The 12500-nt window shown below is 42.1% G+C and overlaps 1 long non-coding RNA gene and 1 other non-coding gene across 16 annotated transcripts in view; one reads left to right on the top strand and one right to left on the bottom strand.

Annotated features, from left to right (window-relative positions):
- Positions 1-12500, bottom strand: part of LOC135093298 (uncharacterized) — a 116547-nt gene that overhangs the window by 17904 nt on the left and 86143 nt on the right. For 3 of the 15 annotated variants that reach the window (XR_010263294.1, XR_010263303.1, XR_010263298.1), the window contains exon 1: positions 8692-8706. The exons of 2 other annotated variants lie outside the window; for them this stretch is intronic. This is a non-coding gene — a long non-coding RNA (uncharacterized LOC135093298). Of the gene's footprint in view, positions 1-8055; positions 8071-8691; positions 8707-8803; positions 8925-10724; positions 10808-12500 lie in introns of those variants that run through there. 10 more of the 15 variants (XR_010263289.1, XR_010263293.1, XR_010263296.1 and 7 more) reach the window with 9 other exon arrangements.
- Trnam-cau (transfer RNA methionine (anticodon CAU)) lies at positions 9497-9569 on the top strand. The gene has a single exon. It is a non-coding gene; the product is annotated as a tRNA-Met (tRNA).

Below are 12500 nucleotides of genomic sequence, written 5' to 3'. Positions count from 1 at the left end.
ATAATGAGGGTGATATTGGTGATTTGATGGCTTGTGATGAAACTTTCCGTGGGGATTGAAATTAGTATTCGGTTTTCTCTCCGTATACACCAAAAGAGTAATGGAAGAATAATGAGTGTATGAAGAAATGAAGGAGGAATGTAACGAAGGAAACTTTTCAAGCCAGACTGTAGTAATTAGTATTTGATCTTCCTTCCGCAACAGTATAATGGCGAGCGAGGGATGAAAATGATATTCGATCTTCCTCTCTCCATATAGTCCGACAAATTAATAACAACGTAAAGGACCAATATATGAAGAAATTAGTATTCGATCTTCCCTCTATACCAACACACTAATAACAAAATAAAGGCAAGTATACGAAGAAATGACTATTCAATCTTCTCTCCATACCAACAAACTCAAAACAAAATAACGGCTAGTATATTTCTCTATTACCTAGTGTTGTAATGAGCATGTGGCCGCGTTCCCACCGTCACGCACACACAGAGACTTATCCAGGAACAAATGTCTCGCTGAGCTCTCCACGTGGCGATGGGAAGCAAGCGTCTCTTTGAAAACAGTCACATTGTTGCACTAAGCCGCTGGAATCGCCTGTGCTCGCTCGTCCTTGCCTGGTCTCTTTACAGCTCTCCCTCCCGGCGCTCATCATCACGTCTGCTTTGGCAACTGTGTCGAGGGAATGCCATCGCGCTGCACATTTTATAGTGACTACCCTGCGCGATTTGGGGGTTGTATAGTTATTATTGCTGTTTTCAAAGGCCACAGACATGGTTTATCAGGTTCTTATGGCTTTTTTTCCTATTGGTAATACAGAGTTCTTGTTAAAATGTCACTGGAATCATAAAAACACCTTCAACCACGAGTTTCTACACCTGCACCACCACAACCACTACTACCCAAAAATATGACACCATCTTCCTCACCACCATTAGTACCACCACCACCACCACCACACTCCCCATGCCACTACTAGTACTGCCCCCTAACCATCCTTCCTTGGCTCCACCACCAACACAACCGTCAGTACCACCATTCCTCACCCACCACATAGTTAACCTTCACCCACATTACTTCTCCCCTATCACCACCATTACTCACCATCCCTCCTACCACAGCAAACCCTATCCACCTTCACCACCACCACCACCAACACAGCATACCACACAGTACACGCCCCCCAACTCCCATCCGTTCCCTTCCCCAACCCGTGTCTCCCTAAGCCCCAGCACGCTATTCCTGCAGTCCAGCAAGCAAACAGTAAGTCCCTCTCCCACACGACCGCAGCGCCACAATAATCGCATCACGCCACTCCCTTCACCTGAGGCTCTTCTCTTTGTATCTACCGAGTGCAAACCGTCCCTAGCCGCGCCTGAGTCCTCGTCAGTAGCTTTTGCACCTTCAGGAGGATGATTTTCTTGTATTTTGTCTATTTATTTTAGGAAATGTTGAAGATTATGAGGTAGAGGGGAAGGGAAAGTGTAAAGGGGAAAGAGGAAATACAGTAGGACTCTCTCTACACGAGTAATGTAGGTATTTCCTTTGTTTCCCTCATTCTTATCCAGTTTTCTTGCCTTTCCCTCTTTCATTCCTCAACCTTCACCTCTCTTCTATTTTCCCTTTTTTCTTACCTATTTGTTTTATTTATTTATTTATCTATTTTTTGCTACAGGTTATTTTCTCCTCACTTCTCTCTCTCTCTCTCTCTCTCTCTCTCTCTCTCTCTCTCTCTCTCTCTCTCTCTCTCTCTCTCTCTCTCTCTCTCTCTCCCTCTCTCTTTCTTATATCTTTTTCCAACTTCCCTTCCCTCACATTCACTGCTCATTATTCACCTCTCTTTTTCTCTTGTAACAGCTGCTCGTTTCCCTTTATTTCCTTCTTAACCTTATTCTTCTTCATTATTTCCCTCACTCTTCTTGTCCTTTTTCCAATCTTTCTTTTCCTCACACTCGTCATTTTCCACACCTTTTATTTTACCCTCTCCTACTACCTACACGTTTCCTCTGCATCCTTTCTTTCCGATCTTGTTCCTTCTCATCTTTCCCCTCCTTTTTCTTGCTATTTTCATTCTTGCTTATTGTTTTCCAACCTTCCGTAATAGCATAAGCTCAGGAGAGAGGGTACCAGATGTTTATGTCTCTGTGAGGTAATAAGACGAATTAAGGTGGCGTAAGTTGACATAACAAAGACGATGTAGAGACCTTTAGGGTTAGCAATGAGATTAGGACAAGAAGTAACGAGAGTAACCTTTATAAAAAAATAATAAATAAATAAATAAATAAATAAATAAAAAAAGGAAGATAAGAAGAAAGTGGTTCTCTCAAATAATGATAAAAGAATGAAATAAACTCAATATACATTTTTTTTATATATGATAAGCTGCTGAAAGTCCCCATTACTCGAGAATACAAGCCGAAAACAAGTGCAAAATTACACTGAGGCGTCTTGAAAATTCCCTCCTGAAAGAGTTCAAGTCACAGGCAGGAGGAAATACAGAAACAGCCATGGAGTACCAGAATATACCCGTAAAATTAACGAAAGACTGAAAATATAGCTTAACCCTTGCATGACGGAGGTGGAGTGTTGAGAAAAGAGGAAACTTTAAAATACTAGATAAGAATTACACAGAGACTATCATATACAGACATAATGCCATCTTACAGCTTCCCTTATGCCCTTATGTCCTAATGTCTGGGTCGCGGTGCATAATACAAAGACTCGCTTCCTCCAGTAGTGCAATGAGACCCGCCGTGTGCAGTGCGAGGGTCCCCTCATGCACATTCATCTGCGGCCGGCGAGGGAGGTAGGCAAGGAATTAGGTGACATAGGGCAGCGAGAGGCGGATGAGACCAGGGAGAGGAAGGGTCGCAATCAGCTTACTGCGAGAGAGAGAGAGAGAGAGAGAGAGAGAGAGAGAGAGAGAGAGAGAGAGAGAGAGGAAATAAGATAAAATAAGAGGAGAGGACAGGACAGGAAATAAGATCAAATAAGACAACAGAACAGAATAGCACAGAAAAAAATAGATGAGGCACAGCAAGGGAAGAAAAGGAGAGAGAGAGAGAGAGAGAGAGAGAGAGAGAGAGAGAGAGAGAGAGAGAGAGAGAGAGAGAGAGAGAGAGAGAGAGAGAGAGAGAGAGAGTGAGGAAGATGAAAAAGGTTTCTGATAAAAGCGTTGCAGAGTAAAAGCAAAATAAAAGATTCACAACACGGCACGGTCATACCGAGCATTGCGGTCTGAGAGAGAGAGAGAGAGAGAGAGAGAGAGAGAGAGAGAGAGAGAGAGAGAGAGAGAGAGAGAGAGAGAGTGTGTGTGTGTGTGTGTGTGTGCATGGCCTCTCTCTCTCTCTCTCTCTCTCTCTCTCTCTCTCTCTCTCTCTAAACACACACATAAGGAAGAACAAGGCAATATTGAAACGCGGTAGTGTAGCGGTACAAACAAGGCATTATCTTGCGGCCCAATATCGGCAGACTTACGCACGAAGAGAGCTGCCAAGTGCATGAATACCCGCTGAATACCCTGTGCTTTAGCTACATTGCAACAATTCGCTCTGCACTCCTGCCACTGACGCGACACTCCCTCAACTAATACGAAGGCTCTATACGTAACAGTACAGTTGAATACACTCCTGCTGCTGCCGCTACACTCCTAGAAATACTAACAGGAGTTTCTAAAGTAGTGCGGGATGATTATGAATGCCCAAATTACTTCCCTCAAGCTGTGACACTAGCAACACAATAACCAGGACTAAGCTGCCGCCACTGCTGTTCCGTGCCACTGTTACTCAGGCCACCATGATCACACCGCCACACCACCAGTGCACCCTTCCTCCTTTCGCTCTTCACTCCTTCACTCGACGCGCCACCACTGCTCCGCCACTGTCAACACTTCTCCCCGCTCCTGCCATCACCACCGCTGTAATCACATTCACCGCCCATTTCGTTGACTCAAATCACCAGCTCAGACCGTTTCCCGCCTCCCGCCTCCTGCCTCTCCTTTCATCCCACCTCCTCCTCCTCCTCCTCCTCCTCCTCCTCCTCCTCTTCCCCCAACTGAGGGCATCGATCGTCTCTACTGCAGCCTCCGAGCGTCAAGGCCCTGATCACCTGAAGCAGCCCGCCACAGGTGAGAGAGAGAGAGAGAGAGAGAGAGAGAGAGAGAGAGAGAGAGAGAGAGAGAGAGAGAGAGAGAGAGAGAGAGACAGAGAGAGAGATGGGGAAGCGTGTTCAGATGAGAGTGCTGCAACAGGTAGCACGGAGTCTCTCTCTCTCTCTCTCTCTCTCTCTCTCTCTCTCTCTCTCTCTCTCTCTCTCTCTCTCTCTCTCTCTCTATCTATCTATCTATCTATCTATCTATCTATCTATCTATCTGTCTGTCTATCTATCTATCTATCTATCTTTCTTTTCGTCAATCTATTCATTCTTTCTACATCCTACCTTCTCCTCTCCCTTTCTTACATAACACCCATACCTCTCTCTCTCTCTCTCTCTCTCTCTCTCTCTCTCTCTCTCTCTCTCTCTCTCTCTCTCTCTCTCTCTCTCTCTCTCTCTTTGCACCTTTCTTCACCATCCTACCCTTCCTTTCCCCCTTCTCTCTCCTTCCTGCCATTAGCCCAGCCCAACCTTCCTTGCCTTGCCTCCCTCCCTCCCCTCTGCTTCCTCTTGCAATGTTTATCCTCGCCACAAATCATCCGTGACGTGCTAACATCTCAGTAAAAGGGGGAATGTCTTGCTTCTCCACTTTGTCCTCCTAAGAGCGCCACACAAAAGCAAGTAAAGGGTTCTTTTGGTTTTATTTGGTTATAAATGCTTCTCTTCTTTCGTGTCCTGAGCTCCGTTTTCTTTGAGTGTTGTTCTTTCATTTGTTTTTAATTTATTTTTTTCTGTTATTTCTACTTGTTCCTTCTTTTTTTTCTTTATTATTCTTTTCCTTTTTTAATTATTTCTTACATTGATTTTTTTTTCTTTTTTAGTCTTCTATGTTTTTTCCTTCTTTGTTGTGAATCTTAGTATTCTTCCATTTCCTCTTATTTTTGCTTTCACTTTCCACTTATTTCTTCTTATTCTTTTCTTCTCCTCCTTTATCCTTGCAATCTTACTTGTTTTTTTCTGTCTTTTCTTTTGTGTTCCTTTAATAACTCCTCCTTTTCCCTGTTATTCTTCTATTTCTTTTATTTTTTTCTTTTACTTTTTTCATATTTCTATTTATTCCCTCCTTTTTTGTCATCTTTATCTTTTTCATTCTTACTTGTTTTTCTGTCATTTTTCCGTGCTTCTTTTCTCTCCCTTTCTCATGTGTTATTATTTAATTCCTTCTATGTGCTTTATCCTTTTACTTTCGTCTTATTTCTAGTACATATATTTTTGTTTTCCCTTTATTCTTTCATTCTGTCTTGTTTTTCCACTTTTTTTTATGTTCGTTTTATCCCTCTTTCTTTTTCCTTTTAATTAGTATTCGGTTTCCTTATTTTCTCTTTCCCCTGCCTCTTATTTCTACTAATTTTTTCCGTCTCTCGTCTATTCTCTTTCATGAAAAATCATTGCAACACCATTTTTTCATTCTCTTTTCATACCTGCTCCTATTTCCTTTAATATTTTTCTTTCCAACTGCATTCCTTTCACGTTTTCATCCCTATTGTTTTTCTTTCCTAATCTATCTCTTTGTAATTAATGCTCTCTCTCTCTTTCTCTCACTTTTTCTTCTCCTCTCAGTTCCTCTCATTGTTTTCCTATTTCCTCTTACTCCTTCATTCCCACTTATTTTTTTTTTCCTGTCTTGTCTTGTACCTCCTCGTTCCAACTATTTTCCCTTTCTCTCTTTTCCTTGTCCTTCTCATTCTTCTCATTCTTTCTCTTTGTGTATCGCTGCTCCTTGTCTCCTGATTACGTAGAAAGAATCCCTGTTATTGCTCTCTCTCTCTCTCTCTCTCTCTCTCTCTCTCTCTCTCTCTCTCTCTCTCTCTCTCTCTCTCTCTCTCATATTCATGGTGGACGGACAAGTGGTTGTTTCTCTTCAATTTTCAGGAAACATAACCTACAGATTTTCAAAGGCTTTTAAGCACACACGCACGCAACACATGCACGCAACACCGCCCCTCCAGCACACACACACACACACACACACACCATACATTTTTTTTTTTTTTTTTTGCGTTATCATAAATCACTCTTAAATCATCACTAATCATTATTGAAATAGTAAATACATTACTACAATACAATGAAGCATGATAAAGTACTTGTATGATCATCACCTTCATTATATTATCATCGTATGTACACCATCACCACCACCACCACCACCGCGACTATCACCACCGCACGTAAGGATAAGCACCACACCGCCACAGCATGCTAACCATCACCTTGAGAGACCAGTGCAGTTTTCACCATACTGTCACTATACAAACATTGCTGCTGCACCATCACTCTTAATCACTGTCATTACATTACCATCACTCAACCATCACCATTATAACATTACAGCTATTATAGGAACATAAGAAGGGAAGCTGCAAGAAGCCATCACCCCATAACCAAACTGTAATTGTCATCCCCATCACCTCATGAGCCTGAAGTACCATTACCCCTCATTCACTACCACCACCATCACCACCACCACTACAACCACCACCACATCATCCAGCGAATCATGTGGAATTAATCAAATGTGACACGGCTTCCTAAGATTGGTCAAATGTACCCGCCCTTCCTTCCCTTCCCTTCCTTCCTTCCTTCCTTCCTTCCTTCCTTCCTTCCTGTCTCTATTCCAATCATCCTCTGCATCTCCCTTCATCCTCTCCTCATCTCTCTCTCTCATTTCCCATCTGCCTCTCTTCTTATCACCGTTTCCTCCCTTCTCCTTTCCCTGTCCTCTCTCTCTACCTTCGCCTACCCTTGTTTCCTTTTCTTTTTATCTTTGTCTTCTTTTCTTTCCTTTTGTTTTCTTTCCCTTCCTCCTCTCTTCATGTCTTCGTTTACATTTCTCCCTCCTCTTATCTCCTCTACAAGTTTCCTTTTTTCTTCCCTCCTTTCCCTTCTATCTCTCTGTCTCGTTATCTCCCTCTTCCTCCCCTCTCTCCTATCTTCTTTCCCGCCCTCCTCCTTCTCATGTTTCCTTTCCTTTCCCCTTCATCATCCGTCTCCTTCATCATTCATCTTTCCTCCTTTTCCCCCGTCCCTTCTACCTCTCTTCCTCTTATTTGTTTCCTTTCCCATTCTCCCTCTCTTAATTGTCTTCTTTCACGTCCTCCTCTAACTCCTATTTCTTTTCCCTTCCACTTCTCTACTGGTCCCTTTCTCATCCACTTTCCACCCGTCCCCTCCTCTCACCGTATCCACATTCATCCTGTCCATCTTCCACCTCTTTAGTGTCTCGTTTCCCTTCCTTCTCTCCACTACCTTCCTCCAGTTCCGCATCCAATTATCTTTTCCATTTTCCTCTTTCCTCTATCCTCGTTTCTATTACTTCTATTTTATTTATTTATTTTTTCCCACAGCAACTAAGTCCCCTGGAGGTCCACGTAAGTAATTGCAACTGATCTGCTATTAGTTTCCGGAAATGAGGGTCAGAGAGAGAGAGAGAGAGAGAGAGAGAGAGAGAGAGAGAGAGAGAGAGAGAGAGAGAGAGAGAGAGAGAGAGAGAGAGAGTCTTAATTTACTACTCTTCACTCTATAATATCTTCATGTAAATGCAAATTGTTGTTAGAGTAATCTGTTCTTATTTTCACCTTCATGTTTTAATTATGAATGTTTTTGCTGTGTTGTGTGGTGGTGGTGGTGGTGATGGAGGTAATTACGTGGGAGGAAAAAAATGCGTATTTACCTTGAGGGAATGTTGGTGTTGTTCAGTGGGGTACTTAAAGAGACGTCAAGGTTAAATGTCACTATCAAGAATGTCAAGAAAGGCGTCTTTGTGGAGAGAGAGAGAGAGAGAGAGAGAGAGAGAGAGAGAGAACCACAGAGATTCATTTGGATCCATAAAAAAAAAAATGAAACAGTTAACGAGACGAGGCTACATGAATTGTAAAGCAGTGAAGCGCAATTTGAATCACTTACCGGACCAATGAATATGAAGCACCGAAGCATCTGGAGGTCTCATTTCACCCGCAAATACCACACGATGAAGGAAGGCGGGAAGGTATAGGATTGGAGTGAGTGTGAAGGAAGGAGGAGGGGGAAGGAGAGAAGAGAGGAGTGTGGAGAAGAGAAGACGAGAAAGAAAGAGGGAAATGGATGGGAAAGTGTGTGGAGGAGACAAAACAAGGAGGAAAGAAGGAAAAAAGAGGGAGAAGACAAGGCACATGTTGGAGATAAAATAAAAGAAAAAGAAGGAAAGAAGGAAACGTGTGAAGGAGAGCTGACAAGAGTGTGAGGAGGAGGGAAAAATGGATGAAAACAGGAAAGAAAAAAAAAACAGGAGGAAACGGGGAAAAGAAAACAGAGAAGACCATGGCGGAAAGTAATGAAAAAGAGAAGATAGAAGAATGATAACGAGGGAAAAGAAACTGGGAATACGAGAAACATAGGAGAAAGGACAGTCAAGAATAAAAGGGAAAGCGGAAAAAGACGATGACGGAGAGAAAAAGGCAATAAAGAATAAAAGGAAAAGAGGAGAATGAGAACAAAGAAAGGACGACGACACGCATGGAAGAGGAAAGACAATTTTACGGAGTTGGAGAAAGAAATGAGCACCTTTGATATTCTCCCGCCATCTACCGGAAGTTCAGTAAATCACACACATACTCCATCCAGCACGCTGCACCTTCCGCCCAGATGAGCCGAACCAGTCCTCGCCGGCACGCACCTTTCTAGCGAGGGAAGGCGCTTAACTTTACCCATAAGGCAGCACAAGCGTCAACTTAAGCAATACTCCAGCACCGCGCCGCGCCAAGTTCTCTGCTTACACTTCCCAGCGGAGCAATACTGAGAGAGACGGAGATGGACAGAGGACGGCTTTCTCAAATGCTTCGGTGCTTCATCTCGACACCTCACCTCGAGTAATCTTGGTAGGCCATAGGAAAGGTTATTGAGGGTTCTGTTATTGAGATTTCTAACTATATTTTCGTAATTCTAGTGATGGTTTGACAAGAATCCTGCAACACCAATGGAAAAAAAAGAAAAGTCTTTCATGAGAAAACAAAAATATTATGGGTCATAATTCCGTACTAAAGTTGGGACGAACTATCAAGTACCTAAGAATGTAGGGAAAGGTGGTTAAGAAAAAAAGGATAGACAGACACGAGACAACTAGAGGGACTTATAGGGTCGTACCCTGAAACACTTCTGCGCCGCACCTCCACTATTTTAAAAGGTTCTAGTTGAAGTACCACGGATTTTCAAGGATGTTTTTACGGTTTTAGTCACAGGTTAACAAAATTTCTACATTATTAACAGGAGGAAAACTCTTGAGAACCCGGTTAATCATCTCTGTGGCTTTTGAAGAGAGTCATGGTGAGAAAGCAAAGCGTTCCTGAATTACGGGGCCTTCTACCAATGTGCCTCGATGGCGCAGTAGGCAGCGCGTGAGTCTCATAATCTCAAGGTCGTGAGTTCGATCCTCACTCGGGGCAAATGTTTTGTTACGCATCGAACAACTGGTTAGTTGCCTTTCGGTGCAGAATTTAGTTACAGGTCACCGGGTAGCTGCAGAAAGAGACTACTTCACCTTTGTGGTAGTGTTAGAGGTCGCCAAAGTTACTCAATGTTATCGACTGAGAGGATGCTGAGGGGTGTGAAGCAGAGAAAAGGTGTAGGAGGAAGGAATGAACGTGCCGTGGAAACGTGGGTAGTTCGTTAGCTAGTTTATTGAGTAAGAAATCTATTGTACATTAAACATACTTTTAACCAATTGAGAAAGCTGTATTTTTTATATCTCCTTCTCAAATCTCTCTCTCTGTCCTCTCTCAATCACCACCTCCCTTCACTACCTCTTCCCAATACACTGTTTCCCTCCATCCACGTTACTCTCCCAAACTTTCTCACCTTCCACATTCTCCCAACAACACTCTACCACAACCTCTCTCCTCCTCGGAACTCTCTCTCTCTCTCTCTCTCTCTCTCTCTCTCTCTCTCTCCACCTTCTTCCCTCCCGCCCTGGTCAGCCTCCTCCTTTCTTCGCCTGCATGAGAGAATGAGCGGCAAGTAATTTAGGAGGAAGGTAATTTGATCTCGATAATAATCCTTGCGTGGAGTCGGTGCAGCAATATGTGTGTGCGTGTTTCCCTCTTCCTACGACTTAACCTTGCATCAGAATTGGCTTTTGTTTGCTATTCTTACTTTTTATAGGAGAAATTTTTTTTTTTTCGCACTTAAGTATTTGTAAGAAATTAAGGAAGGAAGGAAGGAAGAAAGGGAAAAAAAGGAATATATTAATTTTCTAGGAGCGTGTCACATGCACTTAACGTGTCAGTTGTTGTGTTCGTCAAGAGGAAATCACCACGGTGTCTTTTAAAACGAGACTTGTAATCTTGTAATTAGGAATCTTACATGTTTTTCGTTCTCTCATCATAAAACAATGAACCTGATTATTACAAAGCCTTGCCATTACGAATCTCGCGGGTTTTTTCGTTACATAAGAACATTAATGCGTAAATATTTATAACAATGAAAACTGAGTGGGAAGGATTTTTAGTGGCCTTGAAAGCTTGTCTCTCCCTTTCGTTACTCCTGGCACTTCCCTCCAGCCTCCTCATTCCACTCTCTGCATCCTTCACCCTTCAACTTACTTGGAGTTTGTGGCCTTGAAAGCTCACCTCTTTCTCGGCACATCTCCCCTCCGCCTCTTCTCTATACTCCCCATCCTCTGCCTAGTCAGCGCCCACTGCCACCTGTTGGAGGTAACGCGGCTCTCAAGGATGGTGCTTCATATTCACTGTTTCACGTTCGCTCAGGTTCATCAGAGAGCTTGCATTGAGATGTTCCGGTGTCTCATCTCGATTACCTTTAACAAGCTTCAATGGAACTTCCTGGAGTTCTCAAGGGTGTTTTCGCAATTTGAGTAATAGTGTACCATGAATTCGGCATCATCAATGGGAAATAAGAAATGTGCTGCTTCAAACATACCTTCTGTCAACAAGGGCTGTGTCTTCTTTATCAAATATGTGAATGTCTTACAAAGTTTGACAATTAACACTGGGAAGGAATTGTATTTACCAAATGATAACAACTGTCAATTCTGCTGCTGCTGTTGCTGCTGCTGTTGCTACTGCTGTTGCCGCTACTACTACTACTACTACTACTACTACTACTACTACTACTACTACTACTACTACTACTACTAATGATAATACTAATACCACCACCATAACAACAAGAACAACAAAAACAAGAAGAGCAACAACAACAACAACAACAACAACAACAATAAACTACCAGCACCACCACCATCACCACCACCACCGCTACCACTATCACTACAAAACTCATTAAAATATGGGACGGGATGCAATTCGCTGTGTCTGTCTCTTCCTTTTTAAGTGATGTGGAGATTTTGTCGTGTAGCGTGTGACTCAAGCTTGAATTTAATGATTTTTTTTTCACCTCAGCGTTCCAGCGTCAGTTATGAGTGAAGGTTGGCGAATAAACTGCGTATTACTGACAGCTTCCATTTCACGCCGCCTCGCTCTGGAAATTACACGTAGTCCTCATCATATTTCTTGTTTTGAGAATATTAAATGCAAAGGAGAGAATAAAAAAAAGTTGCAAATATACGCTGTAGACTTTGAACTGGAAGAAAAGTGCTTGTTTATTCATTCATTTAGATGGTTAATAAGTCATTTAGTTGGATATTTAGTAAGTTGATTAGTTAGTTAGTATGTTAGCCATCTACTTATCTATCTACCTATCTATCTATTTTCCTTCCTTCCTTCCTTCCTTCCTTTCTTCTCTTCCTCCTTCTTTCCCTCCCTCTTTCCTTCTTTCCTTCATTCTTTGCTTGCTTCTTTGGTTCCTTTCCTTCTTCCTTCCAAAGTGACTGACTGACAGATTCATATCTATTAATGATGTTATTGACAACTCTCACAGTCGACCTTATCTAAACGAGAACTCTTTCACGTTAATTTTTCACTCGAGTTTACAAAAGTGCAATTACATTACTCACGTGTGATGATCATGAAAGTTAGTTTACATCGTTAATTTACTGACTCTTTGACAAAAGTTTTATGTACACAACCTATCAATATACGCGCCGGCAGGTCCCTCCAACGAAACTGTATAATTCTGTCATTCGAAAGTGTAAACATTATAAACATTGCACTATAAACATTGATCACAATTCGTAGGTGGAAATTATGGATGTCTCGTTCCACCGTTTGAACTACTACTACTACTACTACTACTACTACTACTACTACTACTACTACTACTACTACTACTACTACTATTAATAATAATAATAATAATAACAATAATAATAATACTGCTGCTGCTACTACTACTACTTACTATTATTTGTTTACGCCAATATTAATAATATCAATAATAAAAAAAAAAGTAAAAAGTTA

Source organism: Scylla paramamosain, chromosome 42, assembly GCF_035594125.1.
Source record: "Scylla paramamosain isolate STU-SP2022 chromosome 42, ASM3559412v1, whole genome shotgun sequence".
Taxonomy (NCBI): domain Eukaryota; kingdom Metazoa; phylum Arthropoda; class Malacostraca; order Decapoda; family Portunidae; genus Scylla; species Scylla paramamosain.
This window is presented reverse-complemented; position numbering and strand designations above follow the sequence as displayed.